Source organism: Cydia amplana, chromosome 10 (assembly GCF_948474715.1).
Source record: "Cydia amplana chromosome 10, ilCydAmpl1.1, whole genome shotgun sequence".
In the NCBI taxonomy this organism is placed as follows: domain Eukaryota; kingdom Metazoa; phylum Arthropoda; class Insecta; order Lepidoptera; family Tortricidae; genus Cydia; species Cydia amplana.
In genome coordinates, this window is record NC_086078.1 from 7,108,306 (window position 1) to 7,122,289 (window position 13,984).

Here is a 13,984-nt window from a genome sequence, read left to right on the forward strand (position 1 = left end):
ACGAATGTTGGTAAATTGGGCTTGGTTAGTTTGTTCTTTGCCAAGTTTTTTCCTGTCCAGTCGAGGGCGTGGGGAAATGGTCGTGCACCAGGTAATTGTGTTAAAACTTCATCAGAGTGTGAATTGCGAAAACTACGGTAGATACCAACACGTTTAATTTGTTTTGACTTCGTGCGAAACTGTGTAGGAGCAAGTAAAACAAAGAGCTTTCTGGAGTTATTTTTAGCACTTAATGTGTAATGTGTATGAAACTTATGAGCCTGTTTGATCCTTTAATCATGGCATTTCTAATTCTAAATTGTTCGTAACATTTTCTTCTTTTTCTATTAATCTGACCTATTGATTATTGATCGTTAAAATTAAAACATTAATCATTCGGATGCAGTATTTTTAATGTTTGCTGTGCTGCTGTAAATGGCAAAAATAAGGGCATCAATACAAACTAAAATTTGCAGCAGCAATGCAGTCGGTAGCAACGTCGCACCGCAATACAACACAGCTGCCGTAAGGGGTGTGCTTAGGGTTTGCAATCTGGATCCGAAATGTATGAAATTATCCGGATCTGGATCCGGATCCGCGGATATTCCCATACATTTCGGATCCGTCGTGCAAACCCTAGGTGTGCTCATTGACGGGTAATTTTATTATAGGTCATAGGTGTGTTTGCAAGCTTGTTTATATGTTACTGCAAGTGGAGGAATTATAAATACAGGGAAATAACATTTCAATTTTAATATGAGGGCATTTATTATTTTTAAGAGTTTTAATGTAAGATTGGCATATGTGTAGGAAATGAGGTTCAAATTTTTTTTATGAAAAGGATGAGGCTGTCCTTAAGCCACACGGGCCACGCTAGCGAGGAGATGAGCCATTCATATATTGCGCTCGAAATAATGTATGAATTACCACATTGCACTTACATATTACCTTATTTAAAGCTTTTAAAATCATTACAACTAAACTTAAACATGTCGGACACGAGCCAAGCGACAGCTAACACGTCAGTGATACGGTTCCAATTAACGATAAAACCCAATAAATAATGCATAGTCCACAGGGGTACATTATTTTTATTCAATGAGAAGAACACTGGCGGGCACCGCGACTGCATACAAATGTGGACGGAGCACGTGACTCTGCAGCACAGAGTTCTGGGACCGCATGGCGCCGCAACAGTTCGATATAACAATTCTAAAGAACGCTCGACATTTATCGCGAGAATTCTGCGAGAAATACGCGAGAAACAATGCCTCGAGCTACAAACATGTCCGCATGCCTTCCCGTATTCGTCCACTTCTTTGTGCTATCAGAGAGTTCTCGCGAGATTCTCAAAGTTAAAGGTACGTGAGTTGCAACTCCGACGCAAATTCAAAAGCGAACTCATTTGTATTGCTTGCAAATCGTACAGTACAATAAAATCTTATTAGATTTTAAGATAGTTTGTAATCAGTCAATAAAAATAATGACAAGCATTTATAGATACCTACATTTTTTCGAAGGAAATAATACATGCATTTTGTTGACTAACTAGTTCGAAATAAATTGCATTAGATTTTAACTGAGATATATTACAAATTTAAACAAACTATGAGAACAGCAAATACAGCATACATACTCATATAAATGAATACCCCTACCTACCGACAATATTAAACATTTATAAACAACGAATTATAAACAACAAGTAAATTCTACCTACAATATTGTTTGTATTTCATACTTTGTTTGCTTGTTGTATGTTATAGCTTATATCTGTGTTATTATATTGAAACGGTTATAACAAGAATAGTGGCATCGTCAGAATATCATTAATTTTACTAATATTAAAATACAAAAAAAGGTGTTGGAAGCCAATAACAATCGGCCATGAATTATAGATGAAGCGTTAAACGCGTCGGCTCATTACAAGGCGTTATGAAATCGAGCCGGCAACATCCAATCATCCATTACCGCCGAATATCGGAGGCGTCCACGCATCTCGCGTGCGCCACACGATAATTATAACAAGGCAAATGGGCAAATGCAAAAAATACTTAATTTTCGTAGTTAATTGTCTCTACATCTTTGTTGGTTTTCATTATAAAATATATTTATTGTGCATAAATAATTTTTTATATATGTAGTAATAGGCAAAAAAGCAGACATCTAACCTGGTGGTAAGCAATTACCGTCGCCCTTGGACACCCACAACACCAGCGGGGTTATAAGTATACATTTAATGTGAATGGAACTTATTCCTACGTCCTGACTTGTATGTCCTTTGAAAATATAACAATTCATTTAAAAAACAACATACCGTTTCGCTGGCTGGACGTTGAATAAAAATGCCAGATATTTGATACTTAAATTCTTATTTAAGTATCTTATTTTTTTAACAAGCAGAAACTTGAAAATCTTCTTCTACTTCCTGCTAGACCTGTTCCCATTTACTTGAAAACAACCACAACAACAACAAGCAGAAACATGAAAATTATGCTATTAAACAGAATAAATTTCAAAGTGGGAAAATTACTGTCTTAGGTGAGACTTGAACTCACGGCCTCTGAATCGATACTCCAGCCGCTCTGCCATCTGAGCCACCAAGACCTCATCCACAGCCAGAAAATCTTTCCACCATATGGGTCAAGGGGACCCGAGCGACGTCTACCGTAAGATCGTTATACTTCTTAAACGGCTACCGGCTTCAATTCTTCTACTACGTGCACCTTCTTCCAAATATATTATGATAATGAGAGTGATCGGATGTGAGTTCAAGCTACCGTGGAGCCTTCAGATCGTGACACGTCCGCCGGCACACAAACGGAAGTTGTTATTACGAAAATGTATGCAAATCGGCCGCTCAGTGGTAATATCCCTTAACAGTAGTGTAGCATTTTTCCTTCTCGCCGCCGGACTCGTCATTTGCATCTTAATATTCGAACGTTTCGGGGTTAACACGTCGAATTCAAATTAAGTTTAGCGTATCCCCGAGGCTTGCGAGGTGAATAAAAAGTTAATTCACACGCTAAGATATAAGTAGTATTCTATGCAGACCTACCTGCTACTTATAATTCTAAACGTGTAAAGCTAATCGAAATAGATTAGTGATGTTTTGGAATTTACTCATTACGAAATCCTTCACAAAGGTGAAAATGAGCTGGCCATATAAACCCACAGAACATATTAAAGAGGTTAGAATGGCTATCGCGCGCAGTTAGTATCGGAACCGGTGTCGCCGCTCGTTCCTCTCCACATTTACTAACACTCGCGCAACGGTAGTAAAAACTTGTGTGCGTGGTGAATGGATACGCCTCCTTTAGACAGATTTGATGTCTGGCTTCTTAATCTGGAGGTTATTGTGGCGCAAAAGGCATGTTTTCTTCGTTTTTCGGTCAGCGCGGGCGAGTAGCATGCGAGCGTTTGCTCAAACAAAATCGGCGGCGACACGTACACTGCTCGCATCGCCATTCTAACTTGTTCTGTGTATAAACCGCAGAATTAAAGGCCGTCGAGGAAATGTGTTCTTTGTGAAATAACGGAACTAGGATAGTTCAGTATACTATAATCATCAATTGATAATACTAGTATGTTATTGTATGTCGAATGCCTGAGGTGCCCTAATCAGCCCTATGGTATAAAGTCCTTTTGAACAACAAACAATAATTAAATGAATAAATAAATATAAAAACTCACGTTTATACATTTTACTTATTTATGGTCGTAACCGACATCCGATAACGGATCGGACAATATGAAAACGCCGTTATGGACCTGCCTTATAACATTCGTGATATAACTCTATTAAGTTTAGATGAGATCGTTATTCAAACTTATTAAATTAGACAAACCGACTGAAATCAAGTTCTATAAATTTGAAAGTCACGCTACTGGTAACAATAGTAGTAATATATATTGCTAGTATTAAGCAATGTTAAAGATATGAAATAAATTGGAAACTGTATGAATTAAATTATTTAGTCGTAGCCATTTAATCGTAGTTACAGTCGCATTAACTTTCCGTTTTTGGTAAAGCAGACAAATAACGCTAAGACGACAAATATAAATTTCGTGGGAAGCTTCCTAACCACAATGAGGCATCTGATAATATCAAATGATCCTTGGGCAGTCAGTTGAAGGTGTATATTTAAGTGTGGCATTGTAGTAGCGTGTGTTCGATAATAAAGTTATTGAAAGTGGTAATAAGATTAACGGCTTGTTCGGCGCTAGTAAATCACGATGCATTACGTCGCCGACGACAGGAGGCTCGTATCGCATTACAGTGGATTAATTGTTGGTCAGGCGCAGCCGCCGCGACAACTGGGGCCATCGACTATCTCGCGTATACTTTGCAGTCAGAAGCGTTTACGAAGACTCGTTATCACCAAGCTGCAAGCCCCTTATTAACATAATTATATAGCTAATACGATACAATTTTTGTTTATTTGTAATGTACATGAATTCAGCTAGATAACTATCGCAAGTCGTCTTACACGTAATATATTATGGTTAATTCATCTAGTAAGTAAGTGATCTGCGGCTGGGGCGGAGTCAGCGCCCGCGCATACCACGTTAACGCGTTCAAATTAAACGTATTCCAACTTTTAAACTTCCAACACGATTACCGAGGAACGTGCTTATAGGTTTTTCGCTTTAATTTTCTTAAAAACCGCCGGTTACAGAGAATATCGATAAGGCGCATGAATTACAACCTCCACTTGCCCTTTGAGTAAATGGTATGCGTGATTATCGGTAACTGTAACGAGCGCACGTTCGCACAAATTCATTCTTGGCCCTCGGTCACTGGCCCTGTCGCTCTCTGCCAAAATTAATTTCTCGTAAAATCGCTTTAGTGATCTATCTTTTTCCGAGAAAAATAATATACACTGAGAGGCACTCGATAATAATTTCTTTTGTGCGTAAACGCTTAATCTGCTCGCCGAGGCAGGCCGCCTATCTCGGCTTTAATCGACTCACTTGGTTGCGTTGCGCCCTTGAAGGAAGTGGGTAATGTGCAAACAAATTAATAAGTTTCCTTGTAAGGTACAGAGCAAGTCTCAGGGAGCTATCATCGTCCCTTCATGTATGAAAGACTAGTTTTTTTTGCGGCCGATATATTAATTAATAACAGTGTTATAGACACTCGTTAAAAATGGCAGAATTAATCGGAGTTTTCTTATATTACCTCATTGGTTTGAATATCACTTTGAAATACAAGTAGTCCTTTTGTGAACCACATAAATTACAAAGTTATAGAAGTCAGTTATTTTATGACTTCTGCATGCAATCTCTGCGATGGTCTCTGTTTGCAATATTTGCATACACCATCTTATCGTTGCGCGCCTGCAGAATCCTTATTAGGTAATTAACAGAATCAGGGTGTTATTTTGTGGAAAACCATATTAATTAATACAAACACGCTTGCTCTATTCCGCGAAATCATAACGCAATATAGTCACAATCAGAGCTAAACCGTTGTACTTATTTACTTGTGTGTTTTTTGCATGCAAATACAATTCCCGCCCTCCTACCGCAACAAAAATATGTTTATATGTATTTATAAACCACCCTCAAAAGCACAAAACTCGACACGTGTTTGGCGAAGCAATCATTTTAATTATTAGGTACTTCCGATCCGGTATAAAAAGTAGATATCCTATAAATATGCTAAATCTGCTAATTTATGAAATTATATCATAAAAAACAAACGCTGATAAAAGCTCTAGCGTCTGGAAGAGCAAGTAAAATATACGCAAATACGTTAGGTACTACATAGTAATGTCTACAAATTACGCTAGAGCTGGCTTCTTGCGAATATGGGTAACATTCCCGTCAAGTTTACGGCGCTGGTTTCCCGGCTAACGAACGATGCGCATTGGAATGAGACGACAAAAAGTGTCCGATCGGCTATTCTTAGCTACTCGACACGCCGCTCGCTCGATTAGCCAGCTCCCGACGCTATTCCCTCCCGATGTCCAACCCAGCGGAGGACTTGAATGCATTCGGGACTTGAAAAATAATTGCCTCGCTGTTTAAGTAAATAGAATTCTTCGCAGGGGAGACTTTTAATGCCACAAATACTACCCACGACTTGGACTATAATCCTCGCTAATTAGTTAAAAAATATAGGTACCCATTAATTTGAACAAACGGTCCACCCGATAAATTCCCGCAACATTATCGGGTTAACAAGTCTCAGAGCCCCGTAGATATCAGTGTGAGCGGTGGATGAGCTTGATTTATGTGCGCCAACAACATTAAATTACATCTAGATCGAACATCGCTATAAATTACTGGTCGCATTGTAAATCTGCCGCGTGTATCGATGGTCAAATCATGTAGCGAAATTATATCACTCGTATCATATCTAGCGAACGGGACCAGACGTTACGGGCGGTCAGTCGACCCTCGCATTCTAAATTAAGCCAACCCAACTAAGCTGATATTATCCTGAAATTACAGCTCACAAAAAATAACGTTTTTATTTCACAATAACATTAGTCACTATCTGCACTAACCTAGGTTGAGGGCTTTGTCACTGAGACATTTCATCTCTAAGCTTAGTAACATTGGATTTTTGTCTCAGATCCTTAATCCACTAAATACAATAGTTTAAACAAAAACCCGAGCAGTACAGTTGTTCCCGACACAGTAATTGTCGTAAAATAAGGCAATTCAGGTGTATTCGGCAGCGGTTCTATTGCCGTATTCCCCTTTTGTGCATATACAATTATAGGTACATATTTGTGATACGACTATATGCTAAGATTTTCTTGCGGCAATTTGGGACTCTGTATGCAGTAACCCTAAAAATTCGACAGGAACACTGAAATTGAGTTAGATATTTTCTACCTCCTACCTACTTAAACTAATGTGTGTGGCGTGGCATAAATTCGCGGATTTAACTGATACGCATTTTCAAAAAAAGCAGGTATTTAAGTTACACTAGCGAAAATACAAAAATTACATCATTTTGTAATATTATAAGTACATTTTAGACGACGTTAAAAAAACACGGGTGGTCAAATTTGAGAGGGTACCTACAGACCCACTTTTTGCGTATCGATCGACCGTTAAAAATAAATTATAAAATAACAAGCGAGCAATAAACGATCCGTTCACAGGTCGGAGCTGCGTGCAGATAAATCACGGTACTGCGGTCAAATCAACCAAGCCAAAGATTTTGTCGGAATTCCTAGCACTTTATGCAGCGGAAATAAAGCTCATTGTCCTTTGATACCAGCGTCCGGTGAATCTGCCGCGCCATAACATTCAATGGTCAAACGATAAGACTCTTTAATCTTGGGAATAAAACCGAAATTCCTTTGAAATCAATCCCAAGTGAATCTGCTGAGAAATTGACTAGTGTAGTGAGTGTTACGGATGAGATATGTGATTTTTGTCTATAATAATTAAAACTTAATTTAACATCCTCATTAAAAATGCGAACAGGATATTGCTAATTAGGTCTAATTTATATCTCAACCACATCAGAAATCTACACTGATTTATTTTCAGTTTCATTTAAGTGCATTACAGACGAAGGTTTACTACCGGTGATAGTGAATAAATGTCTGCTCACAAGCAAGTAAATAAAATAAATGAATGTTTGTGTTGGGATTAACTTACAAAATATTAAAGGAATTCTTAAATACACAGAACATATACAGGGTGTTTCCTGTAACAGGAGCAATAAATTAAACTAAAGGCTGTACTCCTCAAACTGACCAACAATGTTCATGAAACAATTAAAGACCTTACCGGGATTCGAACCTAACACCATCTCCGCTTTGTAGGTAGAGTCACTACTAAATAGGTTCAGCAGCCATTATAATAACTGCACCGAATAAATTAAATAATAACAATCATGTATTGATGCAAAAATATGTGTTTATAGATTCGGTATAATAATTTTGTATAAACATCATAGTCAATATTTGCACCGAAACGAAACAGCGTTATTGTAAATAAGACAGCAAATCTCGTAGGTACACTCGAGAAAAAAGGTGTTAAGTCGGTATAGTGGTGTCGACACGTACCAATTAGCACTGGGCCGATATCTGCACAACGGTTACTTCCGAACATAAACTGCAGGTTTTAACTGGCTGTTTGAGGCATTGTAAATATCGTTATCGGGCTAATCGCTGCTCTTTAAATATGAATGGCTGCGATAAAATAAAAGCAAACACAATTAACAAAACCGCAGTTATTAACATCTTGATTTTTGCTGTTAGATTTTTTTATTCGCCCCTTAATACGTTTCTGACTTTTGTGCAGGTGTTGCAAATTTTGGACGGAAATGTCGTACTTAATCATTTCAGTTGCTCTTAGAATTAAGAGATATTAATATATCATAAAAATTAATCAGGTTCTATTGCTTTTGAGTGTAATTACCTAGAATGAATGTTAATTACACCAACTGAGACCTACGTGAATGTACAATAACTAGCGTTGTAATAAATAAAAGAACATCACTTATATTTAACATAAAAATGCAACAATGTGCTTAACTCGTCAATACACTCACACATATAAACAAAGTTGCTCCTAAATTCACATTACAAAACTGAACGACTCATTTTTATTGCTAAAGGTTGCTGCAGGTGCCGACGTGGCGCTATGACAGTTACAATTATTATCAAATTATCGTCACTGGCAACCGGCACTTAAGTAAATGATAGGTTGCAAGCTTTACGCCGACTTGAAAAAATATCGACGCCGTTTTACAAGCCAATAGTGTAAATACTATGTGCTGTAACCAGTATTAATCATCCCAGTCTGGCAAATAATTTAGTACCAGTCCCGTAAATTATATAGGATGGTTATTAAATCGTATCTTGTTTTAATAGTAACAAGAAAATCTTGCTTTATCGGTAGCTACAGTTAGTACCAAATTATGCAAAATTGCATGTCACCAATGTTCTTTTTTTTATTATTATTTAAAACCAGAAATTTATTCATGTCAAACAATTACAAGGAACAACTTACAAATATTAACATACATAATTACATACGTAACTACTAGTCAAACCCGTTCCTTATCGCTTCCGGTGCAAAAGTGCCCATAATGTTCTATTACAAATATTAAATAGCACAGTTTATCCATATAACAAACATAAAGGTCAAGTAGTGAAGGCATTGTAACACAATTTATGACTGTTGTTAATTTATCGTTAAACATTTCTACAATTGCAAAAAAAGGCATTTGTACAAAACGTTAATTCTCATACTCAATGAGTAAAACCCACAACACAAGCCTTCTTGAGCTTACTGTGGGGCTTAGTCAATTTGTGTAAAAATGTCCTATAATATTTATTTATTTTATTTATTTATTTATTTAAGACCGAGATAACCTGCAGACAACGTCTAGCCTACACCGATCTAATGGCATATCGCTCAAAAATACGTGATTTAATTATATCGATATCGACACATACTTATAGATATTACCTAGCAACTACTCGAACAAGTCATCACCTTTCTTCCAATCTAAATCATTAACGAAACGAATCGAGTCCGAGAGAAATGACTTCCGAATGTAAATAATTGGCTCAACAGGTGAGGAATAAATCTCGCGCAGGCGAAGCCGTGATTACGAAGCCCATATATCAAGTGTTAGCGAGACGCCACACGCGATTCTTGCGCCTAGCTATCGACTCATCAAATACAAATCGATATTGAAAGATTATAAGAGATATAAATTTGTTATTACAGTACCTACTGTAACTTGTGTTGTGTTTTATCAGTTTTCAAATAGTGTTAAGGCGTATTTAGGCGCATTTTGAATTTATTATTACTAACTGGCAATTGACTTTAGGGCCAGTTGCACCAACCACATTTGACAGACTGATCAACGTCAGCCGGCGCGCCCCGGCGCTTTACTCTGAAACTTTCCATACATAAAAATTTTGCGTACTCTTTAACGATACGAACAGTTTGGTGCAACCGACCCTTAGTCTCGCCCAAGGCAATACCTAAGTAATACGTAAGTACCTACGTGACGACAGAGAGTCGAAAAGTTGTGGTAAAATGTCCTATCTAGTATACGAAAAAGGAAACGTTCAAATGATTTTTATACCACTGCATGAATAATCAATAAAAGAAGATTTGAATTTTGTCCGTATTATTTGCAGCAGGTACGAAGTCAAATCCAAAGTAGTACTTACAAAATATTGTGTAAACTCGTTTGCATACTTTTCAGTAGGTATATCATAATGAAACACGTTTATTTATGACGACCGGTCTGGCCTAGTGGGTAGTGACCCTGCCTGCTAAGCCGATGGTCCTGGGTTCGAATCCCGGTAAGGGCATTTATTTGTGTGATGAACACTAATATTTGTTCCGGAGTCATGGATGTTTTCTATGTATATAAGTATGTATTTATCTATATAAGTATGTATATCGTCGCCTAGCACCCATAGTACAAGCTTTGCTTAGTTTGGGGCTAGGTTGATCATTGTAAGATGTCCCCCAATATTTATTTATTTATTTATCAGTTATATCAAAGCTTCGGATTGTTGCGTTCAAGGATTCTATGATAATATCAATGCAGGCCGATACTCCCCGCGCGATCTCGATACCCGACCACACGGCGAGCCCGTCCCAGCACTCCACTGACGCGTCAATTAAATACCACTTGGTTGCAAGTTATAAAGAAATTTATTTCGCGCCCCTCCTTTTATCTTGTATCTTGCTGAATTGTTCTTTTCGTGACAATCGCGGAACGGCGTGTTTACACTCGGCTCTCGAGTGAATTATGTGTGATGTTGTGCCCTAAAAGGAATAACATTATAAATGTTGACAGCGTACACGGGGACAAATATATCGCTCAGCGTTCTAGGCAATATGCCACCACCGAATTCAAAAGATGGAAACATTGAAATCTTTGAAACCGAATCCAAGTGTAAAATGACACTAATAGAGCGATTACTTACTTAACCTGTCAAATCCCACGATGTGACGTCACCATAAGCGTTCTGGCTCATATATGAGCCGTGGGAGCGGACGGGTGAACTACGGGGACGACGGGGACGGTGAACTAGAATTAACTAGATTGGCATGTGCAAAATTTGATAAGTTAAAATGTGGAAAAAACATAGCCCAAGTACCGAAAAAACATTACCGTTACTTTTTTGTCAGTCGGATAAAAATAAATAATTATCCAAAGGAACGGGCGCAATAAACAGTTATTACTCTCACCTCACATAAATAAATGCGCGAAAGTGATATATTCGACAAATTGAACCTCGTGAATGCGCGTATCATTCATCAGAGTCCATCTTTTCACTATAATAAGCAACAAGCTAATTTCAGATTTATTTTAAAGAAGATGGGAATGTATGCACAACGTACAATTTATTGGCATTCGAGATGGAAATTGTATTTTCTGAAGAGGATACAATAAATATCCAAGAGGTCGCGTTAACGAGCCGACGCGAGACGCACGGAACAATAAAGTACGACTTTAACTAAACACGCATACATGCGAAAGTATATAAAATCCAATTTGGCAATCAGCGAAGGTCTTCTACATCATTCGGACAGGCCGAGTTTTATCTTTTAAAAGGGGAACATGTTGATAATACGGTCGGGCCGCGTTAAATTCGCAATCACGTGTAAAATAAAGCGCGAGGGTGTTATTTCGTGATACCTGCGCGAGCATTGATCGTCTCACAAGCCTCCCCGCATATTTAAGCCCACGCCTATCTCCCTAGATCTCGCAAAAAGCCGCTCCGTACCGAGAGCAAGCCGAGGCACGGTAATGATTGGCCGCATATCGAACCTCGGAATCCCTTATAAAATTACCGCCGCCTCATAATACGTATTTTCGGCAAGATTTCTGATTCGCCTCTTATCATCTCATTTCAATCTTTCGCGTGTTATGACTCGCTTGCTGCAGGTATGCTTTAGGTTTTGTGTGAGTGATTAACCTGGTGTAATGTTTTAAGTTACCAAATGCATTTTTTTTTAAGAAATAATGAACTGCGTATTTTTAGTTGAACATATCAAAGCGTGTCTGAAGTGTTATTTGCCATTGTTTATTCAGATAATTTCTCAAGCTTTTTTTGTATTCTACCATATAGTTGTTACTAAGAAACGGCTGGACTGAATTAATTATTGAATTGTGAATAAATGTTTGTCGGTGATTCAAGGGTAAACCCTCTTCAACGTAGACGAAAGGCTAGTTAACAATAGTCATAATTTATATTGTATTATCCGTATTATCCTTAATTATGAAGAACATTCGTTTAAATAGGCAATGCATGATTACCATTTACACATTGGACGTTTGCCTCTCGGCTTGTTAATAATGTTCTATCGTAATCTCGCCGTTAACAAGTTCCCCCGCTATGAAAATCTGATTTAACTGCGCCACTTGTAATTGAAAAGCGCTGATTATTTATTATTTATATTCGTAGGTCTACCCTTGATAGTTATCGTCAGAGAACAAATGCCTACAGGTGCGTTCATTAGCCAATAACAAGTTAGAAAATGTTATATAGTACCTATTAAACGCGGAAAACTTTAACTGCTCGTAATAACAGTACTCGCGCCAAACGGGCCTAGTGAGAATCGTTTTAATGTAATCACGTTAAATTTGAACAATATTCAGCGAGTTGAGCGGAGTAGACGTTTCCGCGAACTACCGTCTTAACGGTTAACACGGCAATCAGTGCGGCCGCAGCCCCGCACAGATTGAAATGTAATTTTATGATGAAAATAACACTCCGACCCGCGGCAGTGTCCGCTATCCAACTTAAGCGTTCACAATTTTGCATTCAACTGGGATAATGATAAGTAGATGCATTTCAACTTTATCTATATATACATAAACTTACCTTTAGAAATGTTGAAAGTCAATATAGCCTATACTCGTAAGTTAAAGCTTTCGTTGCTTTTGATAACTACGCATATATATATAATGTGATACCAAGCGCTGTGTTTGTCCTATAATTTGTAGTATTACGAAGTGTATCACGGTAAATACATGAGCAGTTTATTTTCAACAGATAATATTTTGACATCCACTAAAAGACGATCAATAAAAACAATAACGTAGAAAAAACCCCGAACAATAATCCCGCAGTTTCAAATTGTCACGTTCAAGACTCATGGCATGACTTTCAGCAAGAGTGAATTAAAATCATTTCTAGTACATAGCAGTTAAATACAGCTAGCTCATTATCCGAGACTAGAAAATCACGAGTCTGTAAGGAGTAGCGCAATTGCAATAGAGGCAGGACACGCGATACTTGTTGTTCGGTATTTATTTTAATACGTCTTAGTTGAAAGTAAACAAAAGGCAAAGTTTAGCTGCTAAAGAAAATATTTTCTAATGCATTTTTTTAAAGCCTATTGGAATCAATCAGATATAGCTAAAATTAGCAACATTTTTAATTCATTTCAATAAGACCATTACACCATAATGAGCGCTGGTGCAGGTGGTGGCCTAGCGGTAAGAGCGTGCGACTTATGAATCCGAAGGTCGCGGGTTCAAAACCCGGCTCGTGTCGTACCAATGAGTTTTTCGGAACTTATGTACGAAATATCATTCATGATAATTACCATTCGCTTTTCGGTGAAGGAAAACATCGTGAGGAAACCGGACTAATCCCTATAAAGCCTAGTTTTCCCTCTGTAGGTCTGGCAGTCGCTTTCGTAAAAACTAGTACCTACACCAATTCTTGGGATTAGTTGTCGAGTAGGTACACCAATTCTTGGGAGTAGTTGTGAGCCGTTGCAAAAATGCCGGGATAACGCGAGGAAGAAGAAGAGCATTACGCTACAACACTGTCAAGTAAATTCTGTTGCTGACTATTTTAGAATATATAGTAGCTTTCAATACCTTTGAAACATTCAAGATCTTGTCTGACCTACATTTATTATTATTATTATTATTATTATTATTTATTCAGGTAATTACAACACAATATCTAATCTTAATTACAAAAGTATCGGTAAACCAGTAAGGTTTGTCTCGATACTCCATCCGCGGTAGATTTTATAC

At 37.7% G+C, this 13,984-nt stretch overlaps 2 protein-coding genes across 2 annotated transcripts in view; both read right to left on the reverse strand.

Moving 5' to 3' along the window:
- LOC134651327 (lysine-specific histone demethylase 1A) overlaps positions 1–13,984 on the reverse strand; it is a 348,735-nt gene that overhangs the window by 96,213 nt on the left and 238,538 nt on the right. The window lies entirely within an intron of this gene.
- The window catches only part of LOC134651346 (organic cation transporter protein), a 499,346-nt gene continuing 490,049 nt past the window's right edge, over positions 4,688–13,984 (reverse strand). The window contains exon 4 of the transcript XR_010097104.1: positions 4,688–4,699. The gene's annotated coding sequence lies outside the window, so the exon portion shown is untranslated. The remainder of the gene's footprint in view (positions 4,700–13,984) is intronic.